This window comes from Dendrobium catenatum, unplaced genomic scaffold (assembly GCF_001605985.2).
Source record: "Dendrobium catenatum unplaced genomic scaffold, ASM160598v2 fragScaff_scaffold_1597, whole genome shotgun sequence".
Classification (NCBI taxonomy): domain Eukaryota; kingdom Viridiplantae; phylum Streptophyta; class Magnoliopsida; order Asparagales; family Orchidaceae; genus Dendrobium; species Dendrobium catenatum.
This window is the reverse complement of record NW_021320059.1, coordinates 695-7,146: the sequence shown is the minus strand read 5'-3', so window position 1 is coordinate 7,146 and position 6,452 is coordinate 695. Positions and strand designations below refer to the sequence as shown.

The following is a 6,452-nucleotide window of genomic DNA, read 5'->3' as shown; positions in this document are numbered from 1 at the left end:
TTTTTTTGGGACATTTAGGCCAATTAAGGCAAACTCACACACACAACACATACACATGGACTCGAACCTTAGACCTCTTAGTTGAAAGCCTAAGCTCTCAACCAATAGGCCAAGGGGAGTTGTGTACTACCTTAATAAATCACTACTAATTATATTTATTACCCGTTCACTTCTCAGGCGTTTTCAGCTACCGACAGTTCTTGTCCGTTAACAAATGTTGCAGGATTCCGTCCAGTAAATGAGGTCAGTCATACCAAATTCAGCTTATTTTATCTGAGATCTTTTTATTATCTGCGTATCTTCTGCTGAAATATTTGAAGTCCTTGTTTTTGGTTGATCATATTGCAAGGAGTCTTGTTTTTCCTCTTTGAGTCCTTTAACTGATTGTCCTTCTTTATGATTCTTTTCATTAAACCAAGTAGTACCCACATTGCTTTACTGTATAAACCTTATCAATGGGTTGCTTCCTACCATCATAATTTAAATTTGCTTACTTGATAAGATATATCTGATCTGATGGATCTTTAAAGCAAATATCTTCAATCTATTAAAGTGCAAGCGTTGAGTATTTTTCCATGAGGTTTTCTTTTTTATCATTCAATATGATATTTATTGTCACTACAGGCTTTATAAATGAAATGTTAAATCATCATTCAATTATGTTGGGGTGCAACTAATGTGAAACAACCAGGATTTTAAAGAAATAATAAAAGTTTTATAAGCTTGCTACTTCACGAATAATGGATTACAAAAAAGATTAAAGAGTTATTTTTGGCGACTTGTTTTAGCAATCGGTTGCAATTTAGAAGGAGAAGCCAATTCAAAACAAAATCGACAAATCAGAGTAAAGTTTAATGCACTTGTTATAACAATCCATAGGTTAATGTCAAGAGTTTTCACCTGAAGTTCCCTTGTACCTCTCCAACGTTCTATGGGAATTATTTAATGGAGAGAAGTCTTGAGCGAACTGGACGATGCCACTTAAGAGGACGGTGACGCCGATGGTCTTGATGAAAGGGAAGTAGCCGGAGAAGGAGGTAAGGTTGAATGTCCCACGAGTTGCCTCTACACGGTGAAGTAGGATGTGATCTACGTAGTCTTCAACGGAATATTCTCTTCCTTGCTATAGAATTCATGTGGATTAGAGCTTCCAAGAGAAAGGTAGGAGAAAGAGGGGGTCGGCCAAGGAGAGAGGGGGTGAGGGTTTGGGTTGTGTGATTTTGGTGTTAGGTTTAGGTGGAGGGATGATTACTAAATTTGAATTTAGTTTCAATTCAAGTAAATTGGGAGGGAATTTGATTTGAAATTTGTTTTCAAATTCAAATAAGGTTGGGATTTAAAAGGGAAATCCAAGGTGGAGCCCCATCATGGGGCCGGCGGCATTAATAGAGGGAGAGGGGTTTTGTGGAGGGAATTAAGAGCTTCCAAAACAATCTATGTAATTTAGGAAAGTAATTATTATATCCAATCTAATTTGAAATTCAAATTAGATCTAGATTTAATCACATTCCTAATTTAGAATTTTAAAAAAAGTAAAGTATTTGAAATTCAATATTTGAATCTCAAATAATTAGAATTCTTTCCTTCTTGGCTTGGCTTAATTTAGGAAAGCAACTATAATGAGGGAAATCATCATAATGATGGGGATTGTGGAGTGGGCCGGCGGCATGGGGGGGAAATTGGCTCGGGTGGAGGGAAATAGGCCTTGGGCCGGCGGTGGAGATTTGGAGGTGGGATTGACGCAAGGAGGGGAGGTGATGGTGGCCGTCGGGTAGGGAGGAAAAAGAGGAGGCTAGGGCGGTGGAAAATGGGAGAGAAGAAGATGTGGGAAAACCAAGAGCTCACCCGCAGGGGCTGTAGGGTACTTCGTTTGATCCTCTTCTAGGCTCTTCCTCTCTCAAGTGCACACACCAGAAGGAGACAAATTTGAATTTCATTCAAACTTTCATTAAAAATTGATACAAAGACTTTGACCACTATATATAGGCTTTGTTAATGAAAATAAATAAAGACGCATACACCCCTTGGGCTACAAAGCACTAAACTCCCTCATAGAGGTAAAAAGGTCCACTGAAACAAAAATAATAAAATAAAACTAATACAATAACAAAGAACTAAATAATATATGCTTCTGATCTTGGCCGTCGATTTGCGATATCTCCTGTGATAAACACGCTGGAAACGATGACTGATGTCCTCATCAGCAACCGTCTAACATTTTTTTTTTAAAACTATGAGAACATCGTCTGTTAGGTTCTCTTCTTTGTAATAATAAACTTGGGTGATAGAAATGAACTGCTTGCTGTAATCTGTTAAATTACCTGTCTCCACTTTTTTATGGAAACTGATGCAGCACCTTAGTTGATCAGCCTCTGTGATTTTACACTATTTTTCTAGCATGTTTTATGAAAGAGACTTAACATAACAAATTTCCTTCATTGGCAGCACCAAGGCCAGCTGCAACTTTCATCTAAACATCAAATACAACATCTTCAACACCCAACTCAATTTAATCCTCTCCCGCAAGGACATCACCCAACAATGCAACAAAGCCAACTTTCTCCACACTTCCCTCACTTGCATCAATGTACGCATTCATCTCATGTACCTGATATTGCTCATCAACATCTAGCGCCTACCATGCCTCAACATATGCCCTGCATGCAATCACTTCCTGGAGTTCATGTAGGCAGCCGTTTACATTTGCTGGTAAGAATTTCTTTATTCATTATCTTTAATTATTTTTATCAAAAATCATAATATCATAGCATGGGAGGCTCTCTCTTATTCAGTAGTTGTTACATAGTTAAATTCCATGTAGTACAAGTTTTGACACCAATCTTTTTACGCTTGAAGAGTACAATACTTAAATGAGATTTTAACTTCCAAATTGATATTTCTTGAAGGCATTGTGGTTTTTCATGTTGATCATTTTATTGGATTTTAAAATGCTACTTCCCACTTTGTTAGATCTTTACTTTACTGGTTGCTGTGTGCTTATTTCAGATTAATTGAAGCACGTCTATGTTAAATTAGTATTGAAGATGTTATTTTCATGAGCTTGGTGGTTGAGCTCCCTCCCTTTTCTTGAAATCTCAGGTTCAAATTTCTGAAATGATATTTCAAATTAAATTTATGGAGACATGGTACGAAAGATGAGTTCCAAATGTTGAAAAGCATTGAAGTTGAAGCCCTTCACATCAGGATATAGAATTAATTTTGAAGCCCATTTGATTTAGAATAATTTTTAGTAAATGCACTGTTCTTGAAGCCATGATGCTTTTAGTATATTCATTGATGGTTAGATAAGGGTATTTTAGTTTCCTACTACATGGCATTATCCTTCACTATGGGTTAAATTCCAGGATGTTTTATGATATTAGTCAAAACTGTAATCAGAACAATGCTAATATCGATGTACGCAGAATAATGACACCATACGTCTAATTTGTTTTGGCACCATTGACATGAACTGTCAACAAATTTCAGTGTTATGTCCAAAGCTTATTACCAGTTTACATATTGACACAATAAACGTGTTCTGTAAGCATGTTTTTTTTTTTCACACTAACACAATATGTACCTAATCTGTATGAACATTGACAATTGTGTCGTACTTATTTTAGTTCATTAATGGTTTATTTGAGAAAAGTGGATGGTTGCATTAGCTAGTCGACAACCAGCGTAAAACTTACCGAATAATCATGAAATCAATCCTTTTAATGCATTTTGTTAATTCTAGGGTGTTCCCTGGAAGCGACGTGCAGGTAAGAGTTTGAAGGATAATGTTGTAAAAATTACTACAATTGGAGATAATATTATAACTTTAAATATTATTGTTGCTATGATTATTAATATTATAAATGCTTATGCTTCTCAAGTAGATTTGAATATGTGTTCAAAATTAAAATTTTAGAATGACTTAGAAAAATTAATACAAAAGATACCTCTTGAAAAAATATTTTTTATTGGAAGAGATTTAAATGGACATGTTGATAGAGAGAGATAATTTTAAAAGCATTCATGGTGGCTATGGGTTTGGAGCGATTAATGAATGTGGTAATACCATATTAGATTTTTTTTATAGCTTATGATTTTGCAATTGTGTTAGACCGGTCTTGTTAGACTAGTCCACTGGACCGGCTTGCGAAACAGAGGCGGGATTGCGGAGATCGGGCTATATGAACGCCCAAGCGGAGCTATGAACGCCCAAGCGGAGCAATTTAGGAAGGATTTTTGAGGGAAATTTGAATGTAGGGACTGTTTAGAGATTTTCTTTTGAATTATATGCATTAAATAGTTTGTTTTCCTAGGGTTAGGGCATCTTGAATTTGGTTGAAATTTGATATATCTTAGATTTAGATTTTTCTTTGGGCTCTAGCGACATCTAAAGATTGGGAGAGATCGATCCTCCTCTCGAATAGAGGATCAATTATATCTTGGTATTTTCTGCTTCCTTTTCATCAAATAATACAACTAACCTGACAATCTCATATTCTAATTGGAAATATGTGACTGCGTAGTCTTATGATGCACAGACACAGATACAACGACACGAACATGACATATACAATTAACACGTTAATTCTTAAAAATATAGGACACGAACACGGGTTGGACGCGATATTATAATTTTACATTTTAAAAATAGTGTATAAAAATTGAATAAGCATAATATTAAAAATAATTTAGAAATAATCAGTCATTTAACTAGAATTTGTGCTTAAAATGATTAATATTAGAATATCGAGAGTCAGGCGTCGATGCTATGTATCAAGCATTGAGAAAGGAGGTGATAATGCTTTTGAGAGTCGGGCATCTGCGCAGTAAGTGTTGGACGTCGATGTCAAAAGGTTGTCTGTCGTCAATGTTGAGAGGACGTTGGTCGTCAATGTTAAGGCGACGTCGGAAAAAGATGAGCTGTCAAGTTGTAGGCGTAGAAATTGCTAGTGTCGAGCATCAATGTCAAGAGAATGTCAGACTTTGACGTTGAGATGGTTTTGAAGTGTCGATATTGTAACGACGTTAATCGTCAATGTCGAGATGACATTAGACATTGTTGTGAAACCAAAGTCATGGCCCGTCATAGAGAAATGAAAATGATAATTGATACGTCATGGGGTATTGAGTGCGAACGATTGATTTGGTGTTGTGAATATGAAATAAAAAGTTTAGTTTTTATATTTTAAATAAATAAAAAATTTAAATACAAGAGATTATATTTTAAAAAAATTCATAAAATATTTAAGACATGAGTTTCATAGACGTGTGTTCAATTTATATTTGATATTTTTTTAATCGAACACATTTTTGACGTGTCTGACACATGTCAGGGGTGTGTCAGATACGTGCCAAACATTGAACGCCAAATGATAATATTCAATGAATGGGGTATTGAGTGCGAACGATTGATTTGGTGTTGTGAATATGAAATAAAAAGTTTAGTTTTTATATTTTAAATAAATAAAAAATTTAAATACAAGAGATTATATTTTAAAAAAATTCATAAAATATTTAAGACATGAGTTTCATAGACGTGTGTTCAATTTATATTTGATATTTTTTTAATCGAACACATTTTTGACGTGTCTGACACATGTCAGGGGTGTGTCAGATACGTGCCAAACATTGAACGCCTCTTTAAGGAAAAGTGTATGTGCGACGTAGTCTTGATTAGAAATCTTTTGTGAATACTCAGATATATTGTTAGTTGTCTTAAATGGTTTTGAATTGAGAGCAATCGCTTAATCAACTTATCATATAATTTTGAATTTTGCCTAAATCGATTTTATAAGAACCTTCGAGGACAAGTGCTGAGAGATGTTGTTATACAATGATGAGAGGGTTCACGTTATTGGTAGGGGTGTCAAAACGGGTTAACAGGTTGGGTTTGGGTCCAACGACAACGACGGTAGGCCAGACAACGATAGCGACAACGGCAACATCATCATGGGCAGGACGACAGTAGGCCGGTAGCGACAACTCAGACTCGAGTGACACGAGTGACGCAAACCCGAAGTGACGACGCATGTGATTGATGGCTTGATGCTACGAGTGATGCGACAAATCATTGTCATGGCGACCGAGTGGCGAGACAGCCCGCGTCTGGATGTTACAAATGAGTCAATCCGGGTTGGTTTCGGGTTTTCGGGTCAACCCGAACCCGACCCGATTTACAGATGGGTCGAAATTATAAATCCGAACATGACCCGTATGAGAAACAGGTTAACTCGAACTCAAACTTTTTCGGGTCGGATTTAGGTCGGGTTTCAGGTCGTGTCAGATTTTGAAACCCCTATTTGTTGGGAGAAGAGCTGCTGAGGTAGGTGGGATCACGTTGAAGGATGAGCTGTTGTTAACGTATGGTACGAGAGTTGCCGAAGTCTAGTGTTGGAGGATAGGTTACCGAAGATGATAAGATTGTTTTGCTGGAGGGATAACGTTCATGAGAG

General features: G+C 36.4%; 1 long non-coding RNA gene across 2 annotated transcripts; it reads left to right on the top strand.

The window, feature by feature from the left end:
- The first annotated feature begins 125 nt into the window (after positions 1-125).
- LOC110098745 lies at positions 126-3,466 on the top strand. 2 transcript variants are annotated; one of them, XR_002303381.2, is made up of 3 exons: positions 126-243; positions 2,446-2,709; positions 3,100-3,466. It is a non-coding gene; the product is annotated as an uncharacterized LOC110098745 (long non-coding RNA). The 2 variants fall into 2 exon arrangements; XR_002303382.2 differs by having other exon boundaries at positions 3,007-3,466.
- Positions 3,467-6,452: the final 2,986 nt, after the last annotated feature.